General features: G+C 38.1%; 1 long non-coding RNA gene and 1 pseudogene across 1 annotated transcript; both read right to left on the reverse strand.

Annotated features, from left to right (window-relative positions):
• Positions 1-849: 849 nt before the first annotated feature.
• On the reverse strand, positions 850-16,053 carry LOC134759879 (uncharacterized). The gene is made up of 2 exons (XR_010136735.1): positions 11,414-16,053; positions 850-2,150 (listed from the first exon to the last, which is right to left on the reverse strand). It is a non-coding gene; the product is annotated as an uncharacterized LOC134759879 (long non-coding RNA).
• On the reverse strand, positions 2,975-5,179 carry LOC129049448 (brain acid soluble protein 1-like; annotated as a pseudogene).
• Positions 16,054-17,712: the final 1,659 nt, after the last annotated feature.

Raw genomic sequence — 17,712 nt, forward strand, 5'->3', positions numbered from 1 at the left:
CATACCCTCCCTTGCTCCCCTCCAGGCCACTTTCCCCTTTAAATATTAAAGCCATCACAATCATCTTTGGAGAAAGACACCCAGATCTGTCCTTAACCTTGGCAAAAAATAAATAAATAAATAAATAAATAAACTCTTCTCAATTGATTGAGACCTGTCACAGATACATTTTGGTTTACGAATCAATGAACAATGGAGGGAACTCTGTCCTTAATCTTCTTGGTGCGAGACGATGAACCCCAGGTATTTACCCCAGACGACGCCGCTTCACCATGATGATAGACAATAGCCAACTTCTTTTTTCGGAGTTTCAGCTTGCTTCCAACAGGGACGGTGAGTGTGAGGTTTATTCCCGTTTCTAAGACGATAGAAGTTTTCAGCCCAAGCCGTATTCCTAGCTAAGCAGCTGGATTGCAGTTTTGTCTTGGAAATTCTCCTCAATGACTAAAAGTTAAGATTAACAACTAGCTGGTCTTAATTTCTCCTTACCATTAGAGTACCCAGTAATCACATAAATTCTGCAATCATCTGTTTATTTAGCTTAACTTTTTTTTTTATTTGTTTAAGTTGTTGTTGTTATTTTAGTCTTTTTCTTATTGGGTTGACCAGCTCTACCTGACTTGGTAAAATCTGTAAGAAAGTTCCATAATTATGGGGAAGAATTCCTCTGAATTGGCTAAATTCCTGCAGCCGAAAAAAAAAAAAAGAAAAAAACACCAGCAAAAGTAAAAAAAGAAACATTTTGATTACCTGAGAGGCTTTATTTACATGGCAAGACCACCTTCTGCTAGCCAAACTAAACTAAAGGAGCAATGGTAGTCTCCCTATGCAGTAGTTCAGCAGCAAAGATTCTGCCCTTTTTTTTTTACCATGACCGCCTGGGTTGGCTGGTTATGAATCAAGTCCTTTCTGGTTTGAGATTTGTTTTACCTTTGAAATATCAGCAGCTTTTCCCAGCTAAAATATGGCAATAATATTTAAAAGGATTTTTTAAGACCTCAACAGTTAAAAGGCAGCTTAATTAAAAGATAGTATCCGCAATCTGTGTGTGTGTGTGTGTGTGTGTGTCTGTGTGTATGTAAAAGGACTTTACTTTTTTTGTCTTCTAGGATCGTGTTTTTGAAAAAAAGTTTTTTTCTTCTCAGTCAACTGAATTCTGCTTTTTCTATTTACTTTTGCCTGTCTCTCCTTTCTCTTCCCACCCTCTGCTGCATGAGGCACTGGAAATAATTTTAACAATGGTAATGAGACAAATTATCAAGAAATTGGAGCTGGGATTCCTTAAAGAAAACAAGAGAAGATGCCAGACTTTTTTGGGGCAAAACCTCTGTTTTTCCTTATGGAACCCCAAGAGTATAAACAAGTTCCTCTCAGATCTTAAACTCCTTGCTTCTATATTTTGTTTTCTGATTTTTTTAAACTGAAATAGTTATTATTACAGGGGCTACTCTTGGGTGTTTAGAATAAGAAAGGGTGCTTAGACACTCAGAGCAACATCTTTGTAACAAAGTAACACCGTAAAAGCATTATGTGGCCTAGTCCCATGATTTCTCTCTCCTTTTGGAGACCCAGGATTCAATGTGGGCTCTGCTCAGAGCTCAGAGATCCAGTTAAAACAAAGACTACATTTAAACCTATCTAAGTGCGATTGGTCTCTTTATACAATCCTGTGGTAGATTTCTATAATTTTATGTCTGACTTGGTATCCATTTTTTAATCACCCTGTTAACACACCAGATTCTCTCTCTCTCTTTCCTTTGAGAAGTAAATTTTGCTGATTTTCACCCGAGAGTTGTTCCTTCAGTATACAAATTTAGGGCTATCTACCTGACAATTGCCTAGGGTAATGAAACAAATTATCAAGAAATTGGAGCCAGGCAAGGGGGCTCGTGCCTGTAATCCCAGTCCTTTTGGAGGCCAAGGCTGACGGATCACTTAAGGCCAGGAGTTCAAGACCAGCCTGGCTAACATGGCAAAACTCTGTCTCTACTAAAAATACAAAAATTACCTGAGTGTGGTGGTGCTTGCCTGTAATTCCAACTATTTAGGCGGCTGAGACAGGAGAATTGCTTGAACTCAGGAGGTAGAGGTTGCAGTGAGCCAACATCACGCCACTGCACTACAGCCTGGGCCACAGAGTGAGACTCTGTCTAAAAAAAAAAAAAAAGTTGGAAGTCTACAATAAGAGGCAAAAAAGGAGGAGGTCTTATGAATCTGTAAGATCTATTTCTACCTGTGTGTCTAATACATGTATGTATTTATGTATCATGTATATGTTTCATTATCAAACATATATAAAACAGCTCTAATTATTTGGCCTTAAAGGGAAAAAAGGGGCTTAAATCAAATACTTTATTAGAAAAACAGAAACCTTAAGCCCAAATGCTTTTTCAAGTTTATGTAACTTAAGTAAATTCTTAATAAATAAGCTGGTTTTAAAGTTATTGGTAAAATAAAATTCGAAATATCTTCAGAATTGTCAATATACATTGTTGTTTAGAGTCATTGGTCAAGCAGTTTAAAATTTACCTCTACTAGATATTATAAGCTGTCAAAATTTGGCATGAGGTTTATAAAGCTAGAAATGCAGCCCACAAGAGTATTATATATGTTGGTGTAATTTGTTGATAAATAGGGCATTTAATATTGTTGATTTAATGAAAACAGCTAAATCCTGAGTTATTTAAAAAAAACACACACACATTTAACCTTAAGGTTCTTACTTAGGTAAACACCTGAAATTCACAAGATATAGTTAACAGGGAAGTAACATTAAATAATGACTAACACGGTTTTTATAAGTAGGCTAGGTAATTTATTTTAAAAATTACTTCAGTAAAGATAATAAAATAAATGCTTATAAATAAACTTGTCATATAACTTAGAACCTAACGTTATGTTAAATTAAATAATAGATACTCATTAAATGTCTGAGTCATTCCCAATTTTGTTAAAATTATATTATGGGAAAACATTTTTCTTTTTTTTTTTCTTTTTAATTGTTTAACTTTATTACTGTTGCACCATTTATACAATTACGTATAATTTCAATGCATCCGTTGTACTTTTTTTTTTTCCATTTTCCAATGAGTGTTGTGTTGGTGTTTGTGACACAGAGTGGAGGAGAAACTGGAACTACAATGAACGCAGATTTTTTTTTTTTCATTTCCACTGACCAATAAACAGAACTACAGGTGCATCCAACCACGGATATGCATTAACTCATCATGAGAATTCTAGGTAGGCTAAGTAGGATGAGAGAATGTTTGTCACTCCCAAAAATATCTGGAGAGGAAGAATGGAATATTGGCATTGAGATCCATGTGGACAAGCTAAGTGGGCTCTGTCTGAAAGCTGGCATTCATCCACAACATTAAAAAAAATCAAAATAAGAAAGGCTGTAAATTAAAAAGAAAACAGAAAATACTACTCTCATAAAGACCTGATTGCCTTGGCACAGGCGCTGCGGGCAGAATCAAACGCATCACTCCCAACTCCCACTGCAGAAGAAAAGCTATTCAACTGTCAGTGGTGGAGGAGCGCATGTGGCGGCAGTTTCAGGTACAAATGATGTACTGCACTTTCAGACGCGGATCTTGGAAATCCAGGACTTCTCGGTAAAGTTGACTGAAGGTACATTAGATATTTCCCCACAAAAATACTATTTGCATTCTCCCGCCCCCTCCCTCCCTTGATGGGACAACATCCTTTATTTTTCCTTGGGCATACATATCATTACTTCCAATTTGAAACAAGTTAGTATAGGAGGGAGAGGGAGAGGAGAGGAGAGAGAGAGGAGACAGAGAGAGAGGAAAGGAGAGAGAAAGGAGATGAGATAGAGAGAGACAGAGAGGAGATTGTTTTAAGTGGTACTATTTTTCCGATAGGCTGTCCTTGTCACTCTTTGACGGCCACGGTTTGATCGGAATTAGCTGCCAGGGCCTCCACCGGCTTGGGCTCTTCTGCGGAGGCTGTGGGGGCCTGGGCCTTGGGTGTGGAACTAGGGTCTTCCTGGCGGCGGGGGTCTCCTTGAAAGAAAGGGCAGGCTCCGAGCTGCCGGGGTTTGAGTCTGAAGCTGGGGCCCGTCGCTTTTGGTCTCCTGGGTGGCAGGAGCTGCAGGCGCCTCAGTCTTTTCAGGTTCCCCTTCCTCCTTGCTGGGCTCCTCCGCAGTGGCAGGGTCCGTGCTCTTGGCCCGGGCCGTGGCGGCCTCGGCAGCTTTGGGGGCCTCGCCGTCCGCAGCGGGGTCGGGGGCTGCCTGCTCTTTCTCAGGGGGGTCAGCCTTGGCCTCTGCCGTGCCCTCTGTCTTCTCAGTCTCCTCCTTCAGAGCCTCCTCCTTGGCGGCCGCCGCATCCTTCTCATCCTCCTTCTCGTCGGCCTTGCCCTCCGCGTCCTGGTCAGGCTTCTCCTTGCCCTGCATGGCCTCGGTGGGCTCCGCCACTGCCTGGGGCTCGCTCTCCTTCGGGGATCCTCCTCTTCCCTTGCCACGTCCTCATCCTTCTTGTCTTTGTCCTTGGCTTTCTCGTCGTTCACATTGTAGCCCTTCTTCTTGCTGAGCTTGCCTGTCATCTTGGAGTTTGGCTCTGGGTGCCTGTGCAGCCCCTGGGTGAGCGCGGTGCCCCCAAGAGGCCAGGGTCGCTGGCGGCGTGTAGCTCGTGCCTGGCCGGGGCGGAGGCTCTCTCCTGCGCCACAGGGGGTCCGAAGCCAGGAGCCATTTGGAACGCCGCCTCCGCCTTTGTCGCGGCTGCCGCTACTGCCACCGGGAAAACATTTTTCTTAAAAAATGTGTTGTTATGGCCGGGCGCGGTGGCCCATGCCTGTAATCCCAGCACTTTGGGAGCCGGAGGCAGGCGGATCACGAGGTCAGGAGATCGAGACCATCCTGGCTAACACAGTGAAACCCCGTCTCTACTAAAAAATAGAAAAAATTAGCCGGGGTGGTGGCGGGCGCCTGTGGTCCCAGCTACTTGGGAGGCTGAGGCAGGAGAATGGCAGGAACCCAGAAGGCGGAGCTTACAGTGAGCCGAGATTGAGGCACTGCACTCCAGCCTGGGCGACAGAGCGAGACTCCGTCTCAAAAAAAAAAGGTGTTCTTATTTAAAGGAAAATTATTTTTGTGTAATTTAAAGGTTATTTATGAAACAGGATAAAAAGAACCAGTAAATAGGAAAGATGTAAAGACAGTTACAAATATAAAGAGGTATTCTGGTAAGGAAGGTTAAAAAGAAAATTATTTTATATGAGAAAGAATCTTGTATGGTAAATTTTTGTCCTAAAATAAAATGACTGGTTATTTAGGAAAGAAGGATGTTTACAATAAAACAGGAAGTCCAAGCATGTCATAAGTGGTTTGTGTATGTCATAAGGGATTATAAAAAGAGGATTTATGTGAAAAAAATTTTATGTGATCAAGTTGTCTACAATTACAAGGAAATTATTTATAATAGACTTTCTAGAGATTGATCTATGATATTAAAAATACACTAATACACTAAAGAATTGGTTAGAACAAAAATTTCTCTTAATGTATTATTTTAATAAAATTACAAGAGATTTTCATTTGTTTTTAAACCAGAAGTTCAATTTATATTGCACCTTGCTGTTTTTAGCTGTCTCACCTTTGAGAAGGACGGTGATGATATCTCTCTCTCTCAACTTTTTTGTCAGCTCCTGTAAATTTTTCCTTCAGGTTTTTAACTGCTATTACAGCCTGACACTAAAACGTTTTATCTTGAAGTTATAAGGGAAATATTTTCTCCCAGTATAACATTCTGTGCTTTGGCTTTAAATTGTTCTATGAAACCAAAAATGTTCACTTACAACTCAGGAAACACTCTTCCTATGTCTAACTAATTCAAGTACATTTTCATTAGTTTTGACTTTCAGGTTATCTAAATAGACTCCCTATACGGAAAAGCAGTCACACTGCAGAAAGTGTTTTTTTTTCTTTGTTTGTTTGACTTTTGGTAACTGGACTAACAAAAAAGATTTATGTTTTATTGAAATAAGTCCTATATAATTGTTACTAAGTTTTGATTTGCTTATGGAAACTGAGAGTTACATTTTTTTTAAGTTAAAGTTATTAACATCTATTTAACTTTGTGTTGCTTTTGAAATCCTTGTGCTGTTAAGTTGGCTTTGACTCCTTTGACTCCTGGGTCTGAAAAAGACACCAAGCCCTGCTAAATTTTAAACATTGACAGCAGTTAAAGCCTCATCTTCAGACTCAGGAGAAGATGACAGTCAAAACAAAGTGTGTTTATAATAAGACCACAGGAACAGAAATTAAAACTCTTCAACTCCTCAATCCCAGGGACTACTGCAGAAGAGGTGGGCACATGAGATTGTAAGGGCCAATTTTGAGAGACAAAATTAGTTCAGGGTTTCTCTATAAATTAAACATTAGTATCAAAGGTACACTGATGCAAGACCAGCAACTGGGCCCCTGTGTCAGATTAATATGGCTTTCGTGGAGCATTAATCTACTTTTTTAAAAATATAAAAGGTTATAAAAAGGTTTATTGAATTATATCTTACAGTCAAGATGTTTAAAATTTAGTAGATTTATTTATAAGATTTGAGAGACCTTTAATTGGTCTTGACCTAATGCTGTCTTTATTAGAGCTTACTGTTTGGGAAATTAAGTCTCCTGTCTCAAAGTATAAAGGGTTTGGCCATTGTTTTTTACATCTTTGAGTTATCATTTTGGCTAAATGAATGACTTATTTTACAATGACCTGTGATCCTATTTTGTGATATCCTGTATTTTAAACTTTTCAGATATGACAAACTTTCTAAAATCAAATACTAAATTCAGTCCTTTTAAACTCATTAATGTTTTGATATTAGGTCCCCTGAAGTCCAAAACAGCCATATTTGGCTTATTTTCTACAAAAAAAATTATACAGAAAGCACTGTCAAATATGAAATGGTGTTTAACCTACTTTGGGTTATATTTATATAAATGTGTTATTAGTGTGTGTCCTAAAATCGTAGAATATTCCTGTGATTCTGATATGTCTCAATATATGTTGTCAGTAGTAATTACGATTATTATGTGTAAAATTGTTGTATGCCACAGAAGTAACCAAATTTCCTTGTCAGTTGTGTCTCTAACCATGGCTGCTCTACAACTTTTGTCATCTACAATTGTTGATTTACTTTGATCCTTTCATAGTGTGGTTTATAATCAGCTACAGAACTTTGTGGAATTCACATTTAGAGACTGTGTAATTGAAATGGAGAGAAAATCTTCTAGGACTCTCATGGAGAGCTGATGTATTCATGAGGATTGCTGATCCAATATTGACCAGAAGTTAATTGCATGGACTGAACTAACAGACAATTGAAATAATCTTTTATGACCCTTTGTTTAAAACATTTGCTGATTTTGTTTTTTGTTTTTCAGAGTCAAGAAACCTTTTTTTTCTTTTAAGCTATTTACAGCTTTTAATATTTGAGTAAAGTGTATATATATATATATATATATTTTTTTTTTTTTTTTTAATTGAGACAGAGTCTTGCTCTGTCACCTAGGCTGGAGTGCAGTGGCACAATCTCAGCTCAATGCAACCTCTGCCACCCAGGTTCAAGTGATCCTCTCACCTCAGCCTCCTGAGTAGCTGCGATTACAGGCACCTGCCACCACACCCAGCTAATTTTTGTATTTTTAGTAAAGATCAGGTTTCACCATGTTGGCCAGGCTGTTCTCAAAAACCTGACCTCAAGTGATCCGCCCACCTTGGCCTCCCAAAGTGCTGGGATTACAGGTTTGAGCCATCATGGCCGGCCTCAGTAAAGTATACTCTTATGAGCAAAATTTAAAACATAATGTCTTCTCTCAACTTAATTTCTCCAAACTTACAAACTATTTTGTTTTCTGCTTAATTTATGACAGTATAGTTATTTGCATAAGTTCAGTAAGAATCTCTTTTTTATTATAAGATGGCATAACTGGAGACACTGGTTATTTTACCAAGGCTTTGACCAGAATGACATTTTCAGACACTCTTGAGAAAATGATACTGACATATAGAGCTGACAAAAGCCCTTTAGAAAAACTGGCCCCATACCCTGTCCTTTACAGGGTCCTGACCTGTGATAAGTAAAGAATGTCACTTTCTGACAGTCCCAGGAACCTCAGGTTTTCTTGGGACCTTGAAAAGTGAGGAATTCACCCAATTCACACAGGTATCTGCAGTCACACTTAAATCCTTGGCTGGGCCCAAGGATTATAATAAGGTCTAATCCTAGACTCCTTATGAAAAAGGTTCCAGCAAAGCCATTTTTTTTCTTAAAGAGAGCTTATAGGGGAAATGATTATTCTTGCTGCACTTAATGCATCTAATCAAGCCACATTAAATGGGACTAAAACATTTTACAAATAAACTGGTTCTATTATGATTTTGTCTTTATAAAATTGGGGAATTGGAGAGAGAAAAATCATGTTTCAAAATAAACTATAGTACACTTGTTATTAGATTCTAGCCTTGCCTAATGTTTTTAAATTTTTATTATTTTCTACAATTTGGACTGAATTCTGAAATTATTCCTGGTTACGAGCCTCCAAAATAATGTTTTCAATTTTTTCCTTCTTTTTTTCCCTTTTTTCCCCATTTTTCCTGATTCGAAATCAATAAAAAGTAAGCCATGCTTTCCTTAATGCCCTGAGAACTGTAATAAGACAATTTAAACTTCAGAAGAAAATAACAGCCATCTGTTTCTATACATAAACCATTTTCATGGACTTCAGAGTAATATGGCCTATATTAGTTTTCAAGGATTTTTCTCTTTTTTGTTTTTGTGTTTTATTTCTCTACTTCTCCCCCTATTTTTTGTTTTGTAAGACATGAGATTTCACAACCTGCTAAAATGAGTTTTCCTAACAACATGGGACCTATTCATCTACAAATAAACTGTCCTAGACGTGAAAGATCAGACAAGATCCAAGAGCAGAGACTCATGTTCTTCTAAAATGCTTTCTCCAAATGATTTTTTAAAAGGTTGGGGGGAGAAATGTGAAATGAAAATAAAAACTTGAGACCCCAATTCACTGTACCAAAAGGAAAAAAATTAAGCTGTAAGCTGAGTCATGCAAGAAGCTGCCTTTCCCTTTTTTCTTAACCACAGAGCTACAGATAGAAGGTTAAATATCTCCCTAGGTAGCTATTCTATGTTCATCTTATCTTATGTAAAGTGCTGATTTACTGAGCATGAGAAGAATACATAATTGACTATTCCTGTACCTGCTCCATTTCTCCTGCAACATGTGGATAGAGTAATGTGAACTTACCCTCCCGCATTTCTCTCTAGCCTGCTTTTTCCCTTTAAATATTGAAGCCCTCATAATCATCTTTGGAGAAAGGTACAGACTTGTCTCCCTGATGTGTCTTTAACCTTGGCAAAATGAACATCTTAACTTGATTATGACTTGTGTCAGATACAATTTTTAGTTTACAAATTAAATTGACTTGTGACAATAAAGATCTTTTAAAAAAAAAAAATTATTTCAGCCGGGTGTGGTGGCTCACGCCTGTAATCCCAGCATTTTGGGAAGCCGAGGCAGGCAGATCACAAGGCAGGCAGATCACAAGGTCAGGAGATCGAGACCATCCTGGCTAACACGGTGAAACCCCGTCTCTACTAAAAATACAAAAAAATCAGCTGGTCCTGGTGGCATGTGCCTATAATCCCAGCTACTCGGGAGGCTGAGGCAGGAGAATCACTTGAGTCTGGGAGGCGGAGGTTGCAGTGAGCCAAGATCGCACCACTGCACTCCAGCCTGGGTGACAGAGTGAGACTCCATCTCAAAAAAAAAAAAAAAAGATTATTTCACATCTCTTTTTACTAGATTTTACCTAGGACAAACAGTTGATATTTCTGGCTTTTGAATTTCTTTACCAACAGTTACCTTCCGAAGTGCCTTAAGAAACATGACTTAACCATGGGCACATGACTTATCTAAAAAGAGGCGGCAAGCAATTTTTTACAAGATCCAGGATCACCCCAAAGATAGCTCAGAGTAGAAAAATTTGCTAGCCATAAATGGGGTATAATGCACATTTCTGTCAGGCCTTATTATCTAGGGTCTTAGATTCTCAGCTGTCCATCGACATACAGAGGCCCAAAAGCCTTGCGTGCCCCCCATGGATGGAAGAAGGCAGGGAATCAAAGGCTGTCCAAAGAAGAAGAAATGATAAATAATAAATTGGTACCCCAAAAGATACACAAATATCAAACCAAGAGGGGCTAGTTCCCTGCCCAGGAATCAAACCCATGCTGTGGAGGGAAAAGTGGAGAATTTTAACTATTAGACCACGAGATGGAGTGGTCTTTGTTGTTCCCTGTTCAGGAAGTAAACCTAAGACATAGAATTTTAACTACCAGATCTGTTTGAGGCCATATTGTTTGCTCTTAGTTTTATCAAGAGAATTTTTAAGGCTAGCTGTGACACTACTATGTGTCCTGTTCAAAATCTGTTCTTTCCATTACTTATTTAGAATAAGATCTCTATAAAATTTTTAATTAATAGCACAGAGAGAGAGAGGCTGGGAAAGCAGCCTTGTTATGTAAATGAAACCTCTTAGGTAGTAAAAAAAAACACAAAAAGCTGAGAAAGTGATCACACAATTTAAATACAGTCAAGATCTCTGAGCATAAGAAGAGGTCAGAGCCAGCTGATAGTAACCTTGATCTTCAGCTACCAAATCTCAAAATGAAACTCCAAATGAGTTCGTTATTGGAGATGGGGCCCAAGCTGAAGATTGCTCTTCATTATAGATGCAGTAAACTCTAAGAAAAGGAGCTCTCCAGCAGAGTAAACCTGAGATCTCAACCACAAAGTTTTGTGAGATCAGCAATCTCTGGAGGAAGAAGCCTCCAGACCTCAGCCAATTGTTTAGTTGATCAAAGTGATAAAGAGCTTCAGCTGGTACCAGGGCCCTGATAGGAGAGGTGCTGCAGGCCAGGGCCAAACTCCAGTCAAATAATTGCTTTGTGGTTGCCAAAATGTAAACCAGGAAGTGACTGAGGCAGATCTCAATTGACTAGAGGTTTATTTTACCAAGATTGAGGACACACTTAGGAAACAGACGCAAGTTACTGTAGGATCTGTGAGCCATACATTTTCCAAATATGGTTTTGGGAACGTCAATATTTAAATAGGAAAGAGCAAGTGGGGAGGTGGGGGTGGGATGAAGAAAAAGAGGCAGGATAGGCAATGAGGCAAGTGGTTACATTCTTGTGACGTTTGATTAGCACTCAGTGAGTCTATGTTTTAAATGTGCAAAGAAGGTAGTAGAAGAAAAAGTCACTTAAGCACTATTCTCATGCTCAGTAAATCTGCATTTTACATAAAATAAAGCATGTGAAATTGCAGCTATCTGTTTGGGAACAGAAAGCTCCCCTTCTTACTCACCACGGGGATTGCTTTAAGAGTACTTGGGTGTCCTCCAGCTAGTTTTCCATTCCAGCTGTCGCTCCGGTGACCCTTCGACCTGGATTCGAGCCCCCACGAATGGACACCACTTGCAGAGACCAGCTCGGTCAGGGAGACCCTAACCCAGCAGCACTAGAGGAATTAAGGACACACACACAGAAATATAGAGGTGTGAAGTGGGAAATCAGGGGTCTCACAGCCTTCAGAGCTGAGAGCCCTGAACAGAGATTTACCCACGTATTTTTTAACAGCAAACTAGTCATTAGCATTGTTTCTATAGATATTAAATTAACTAAAAGTATCCCTTAAAGGAAACGAAGGGATGGGCCAAATTAATTGCAGCAGGAACACGCCCTTAAGACACAGATCACTCAGGCTTTTGTTTGTGGCTTAAAAATACCTTTAAGTGGTTTTCCGCCCTGGGTGGGCCAGGTGTTCCTTGTCCTCATTCCAGTAAACCCACAACCTTCCAGCGTGGGTGTTATGACCATTATGGACATGTTACATTGCTGCAGAGATTTCATTTATGGCCAGTTTTGGGGCCAGTTTATGGCCAGACTTTGGGGGGCTTGCTCCCAACAGTTTTAAATGTGCAAAGAAGGTAGTAGAAGAAAAAGTCACTTAAGCACTATTCTCATGCTCAGTAAACCTGCATTTTACATAAAATAAAGTAAGCATGTGAAATTGCAGCTATCTGTTTGGGAAAAGGAAGATAGTTTTTTGCATGACTCAGTTCCCAAGCTTTACTTTCCCTTTGGCATAATGAATTTGGGGTCCCAAGGTGTTATTTTTCTTTCACAGGAGAAAAGGACATCCCTTGGTAGGTGTGATACGATAGCAAGTTTTGGAGTTTTGGCATTCTGTTCTGTGACAGTGTTTGCCACCTAAAATGTGCTACAGAGGTTGTGTCTACGATACCATTTGTTTTCATTGCAAGAGTACCAAAGTAAACTGGGTAGAATCCAAAGGAAATTGTATACAAATCTAACAGTCAGTTTATAGCATTTCTGTTGCCAAATTATAAGCAAATTGTAAGTATTTATTAATATCATTCCAAGGAATGACTAGCAGTGCAAAAAATAGCTACTTTAGTGGTAATAATTATTTGCTAATAATCCAGAACCTATAAATAACAGAAGGAAACAGCATACTGTTAAATAAATAATGGGACAAGGAAGAAACTACAAAGTCAATCAGAAAATACTTCAAGATTATGTAGAATGAGGGCCCAACACACGAAAATGTATTGAATGAAGTGAAATGGTGCATAAAGGGAAATTTATTATTTAAATATTTGTATCTAAAAAAGAAGTAAGGGCTCATATAAATAAACCCAATCTTCTACATACAATTCTGGAAAAAGAAGAGCGACTAAACCTAAAGTAAGCAGAAGGAAAGAACTAATAAAATGTTAAGTGAAAAATAAAGGAGAGAATACAAAAACAATAGGTAGAATAAACCAATCTAAAAGTTGGTACCTTGAAAACATCAACAAAATTGGCAAACTTTTCACAAGGATGAGCAAGAAAAAAAGAGAGAAGGCTCAAATTATTAGAATCAAGAGTGAAAGGAACATTACTACCGACCTTATGGAAATAAAAAGAATACTGAGGGAATACTACAAAAAAGTGTATGCCAATAAGTTAGACAACATAGACAATATTGACAAATTCCTAGAAAGACATAAACTTCTAAAGATTACTCAAGAAAAAAATAGAATATCTGAATAGACCTATAATAAATAAATAGGTTAAATTAGTAATTTTCAAATTTTCCACACACAAAAAAGCTCAGCCCTGGGTGGCTTTAATGCTTAATAAAACCAAAGATTTAAAGAAGAATTAGTACCAATTCTTCTCAAAAGGTAGAGAGGAGGAGCAGACACTTCCCAACTCTTTGAGGCTAGTATTATCCTGATACTAAAACCAAACAAAGATATCACAAAAAAGAAAACTATAGAACAATATATTTTAGGAATATACGTGCAAAAATCCTCAAAAAGTTCTTGTAGACCAAATCCAGCAACAAATAAAAAGGTTATACTCCATTCCAAGTGGAATTTGTTCCAAGAATGCAAGATTGGTTTGGCATCTAAAAACCAATTAATATAATACATGAGATTAACAGAATAAAGGACAAAACCATGTGACCATCTGAATAGATGTAGAAAAACAAATTGACAAAGTCCAGTACCCCTTAAGGATGGGGGAAAAAACAACTCAACAAACTAGGAATAGAAGAGAACTTTCTCAACGTGATAGAGAACATCTACAAAAAATGATCTGAATAGACATTTCTTTGAAGAAGGTATACAAATGACAAATAGGTATAATAACAGATGCTCAACATTATTAGCTGTCAATTAAATCTGAATCAAAATTACAATGATATATCACTTCACAACTGCTGGTATGGCTATAATAAAAAACAAAGATATAAGAAAGATCTATTGAGCAAGAATGTGTAGAAATTGGAAACTTTATACACTGCTGCTGGGAATGTAAAATGGCTAACAGTTACTCAAAATGTTCAACACAGGGATACTATATGGTCTATTAGTTTTACTTCTAGGTGTCTACCCAAGAGAAATAAAAACGTATGTCCACATAAAAACTTGCACGCCAAGTTTTCAATGTACACTATTTTAATAACATCCAAAAAGTGCAAACAATCTAAATGTTGATCAACTGATAAACAGGGAAATAAAACGTGGGATATTCATAAAATGTAGTATTCGGGTTAAAAAATGAAGTACTAATATGTGCTACAATATGGATGAACCTTAAAAATACGATGCCAAGTGAAAGAAACCAAATAATAAAAGTTCAATATTGTATGATTTTACTCATATGAAATGTCCAGAACAGGAATATCTATAGAGACATAAAGTAGATTACTGGTTACTTAGGGCTAGAGATGATGAGAGAATAGGGGAGTGACTGTAAATGGGTACAGGGCTTCTTTGGGGAATGATGAAAATGTTCTAAAATTAATTGTGGGGATAGTCATACAACTCTGTGAGTGGACTAAAAACATTGTATTATATACACTTTAAATTACTGAAGTGTACAGTATGTAAATTATATCTCAATAAAGCTGATATGTGCATACACACACACACACACACACACCCACCCAACAGCAGAAGAAAATACCTAAAAGATAAAGAACAAAAGCATTCAGATTAAAGTATGAGAATCTGAAGGTTTGGTCATCTACATCTTGTTCCATGGATAAGCATAGACTGTCTACTAAACACAGTTGTCAACTTGATCCAAAAATCTTCGCTGGACTCTGTTTCTTTCAAGACTGTCTGTTTCTAGAGGGGTCCACAAATAATTATCTTTGAAATTTCTGATTAGGACATCTTTCCAGGGATTCTAAGATTATTTATGCCTCTTTAATTGAGAGACTTTAAGGATCAATATATTGGAGTTGCCCTCTTCTGTCCATTATTAGCAGTATTTGATATAAACTTTTTCATTCGGGTTCTAGAGCTTTTTCTCTTATTTCTTTAAGTCAGAACACCAGATCTTCAGGTTTACGATCATGCAAGTTTTTAGGAAGATTATGAGAAAAGGTTGCCTGTGCCTATGGATCATAAGGTTGAATGTGTGGCATGAATTCCTTGCAATATTTGGCTGTATCCATTTGCAATATGTTAGTGTCTACAATCAGAGGTGACATTTGTAGATGTTTGTGTAGGCCAGTCTGTTACTAATGTATAAGGGAAGAGTTCATGAACCTCAAAGAAATTGATGGCATTGACATTAAAGCCATGGCAATACCTCAGGCTATGGAATTTTGAAGGTTTCTGAGAGCTTCCCTGATTTTAGTTTCTGAATCTTTTTTTTTTTTTTAATCTTTCTTGAATAGTGAAGCTGATATGGGCAGTGAAGTTTCTGAGTAAGTGTTAAGGTTTTGTAAAGGTTTTTAATGACAGTGCCAGTATAATGGTTTTTTCTGTCACTTGAAAAATGGGTTAGAATTTTGTAGGTTGGGAACACAAAATCAAGTAATATTTTTGCTGCCATTGGAACTCTAAGTATTCAGAAAGGAAATGCTTCAATTCAATCCCCAAAATAAATGAACAATGAGAAGAACACGTTTAAAATCTACTGAGTGTATAGTTATCATCTGTAGTTGTTCAAACGCTCTCTGAAGCTTATGTTCTTGTTCATGTCCCACTTTTTAGTTGTGCCTATGTGATGCTGGCAACAGATAAGACATGTAGTTTTAGTAAATCACTAATTTTTATATTCTGCTTATTTTTAAATTATAAATTCCAACTGTGTAAACAGTTTCTCTCTTCTTGTACTTTACTAAAAGCAGTTAAAAGAAGCCATTCTGAGGCTGGGCACAGTGGCTCATGCCTGTAATCCCAGCACTTTGGGAGGCTGAGGTGGGCGGATCACCTGAGATCAGGAGTTCGAGACCAGCCTAGCCAACATGCTGAAACCCCCTCTCTACTAAAAATACAAAAATTAGCTGGACGTGGTGGCGTGTACCTTTAATCCCAGCTACTTGAGAGGCTGAGGCAGGAGAATTGCTTGAACCTAGGAGGTGAAGGTTGCAGTGAGCCAAGATCACGCCACTGCACTCCAGCCTGGGTGATACAGTGAGACTTGTCTCAAAAAAAAAAAAAAAAAAAAAAAAAAGAAAAAGAAAAAAGAGAGAAAAAAGGAAAAGAAGCCATTCTAAGTTCTTACTGCTTAGAGATGTCTTCATTCATAAGTTCATTGCTCTTAAGTTCCACCTTCCATAAAGTCCTAGGATATGGACATAATTCAGCCAAGTTCTTTGACACTTTATAACAACAATGACCTTTCTTCCAGTCTCCAATACCTTGTTCCTCATGTCCATCTGAGACCTCATTAGAAGAAACTTCACTGTCATGACCACTTAAATAATCTCTAAGAAGATTCAGGATTTCCCTACAGCTTTTGTCTTCTGAGCCCTCACCAAAATTGCCCTTAATGCTCAGTTCATGGCAATCTAGGTTTTTTCTAGCATTAACTTCAATACTGTGCCATCCTCTCTCCCCATTACCTGGTTCCAAATCCACGTCCACATTTTTAGGTATTTTTCATAACAACACCTTACTTCTCTGGTACCAATTTTTGTCTTAGAACATTTGTGCTGCTATAATAGAATATCTAGCTATTTTAATAACAGAGACTGGATAATTTATAAAGACGATAAATTTATTCTCTTACAGTTCTGGAGGCTGGGACGTCCAAGGTCAAGATGCTGACAAATGATGAGAGCTTTCTTGCTGCATCCTCACGTGGAAGAAGGTGGAAGGGCAAGAGAGAAGAAACTAATGCTAGCAAATGCCTCTTTTAAAAGGGACTTAGTCCCATTAACAAAGAAGCAGGTCTTATGGCCTAATCATCTCATAAAAGCACCACCTCTTAATACTATCACATTGGCAATACCTTAATTTTGGAGGGGACACATTCAAACCATAGCAGAGACCGCTAAGTATAGGGAAGACTAAACCCGAGAACCAAGTGGCCAGAAGCCCGCACTAGCTCAGCTGATTCTGCTATTACACTTAGATAAGGTATGAGCCTTTTGCTACTGAATCAACAGAAAGGCTGCCCAAAAGCAATGAGTCTCAGATGCCTCCCATGAAGTTCACACATCACACCAGGACTTCTACTCATACGTGAAAAGCTAGAGAATCATGTTTAGGTAGGCAAGGGGAGAGAGGTCCTGGACAGGTTATTGAAGGACTAATTTTAAATTACAAAATACCTCTTTATGTTTAGTTTGCAAACAAAAAGAGTCAATTAGTGAAGGCTTGGCTGAGCTGATTTCAGAAACAGTGGGAACCCACTTTTTGCGGTAGTTAGGAAGCCTCAGGGTCTTTTTAAATGTATCCTAATTACTAGCCTAGGTAAGTCTTAAAAGAGCTATAGTTTGTTGGGAGAAAGGGATTTGCCTTCTTTAGAAAAATCATCTTTGGTAATGCACTTGGTTTTGACAAAACCAAGTGCACTGGTTTTTGTTACTTTCCTTTAAAAATTCTGTCTTTTTAAAACATTCCCGGAACTCATCTGCTCTTTTTTTTTTTTTTTTTTTTTTTTTTGAGATGGAGTTTTGCTCTTGTTGCCCAGGATGGAGTGCAATGGTATAATCTCAGCTCACTGCAACCTCCGCCTCCTGGGTTCAAGTGATTCTCCTGCCTCATCCTTCCTAGTAGCTGGGATTACAGGTGCCCACCACCACGCCCAGCTAATTTTTGTATTTTTAGTAGAGATGGGGTTTCACCA

This window comes from Pongo abelii, chromosome 14 (genome assembly GCF_028885655.2).
Source record: "Pongo abelii isolate AG06213 chromosome 14, NHGRI_mPonAbe1-v2.0_pri, whole genome shotgun sequence".
Lineage (NCBI taxonomy): Eukaryota > Metazoa > Chordata > Mammalia > Primates > Hominidae > Pongo > Pongo abelii.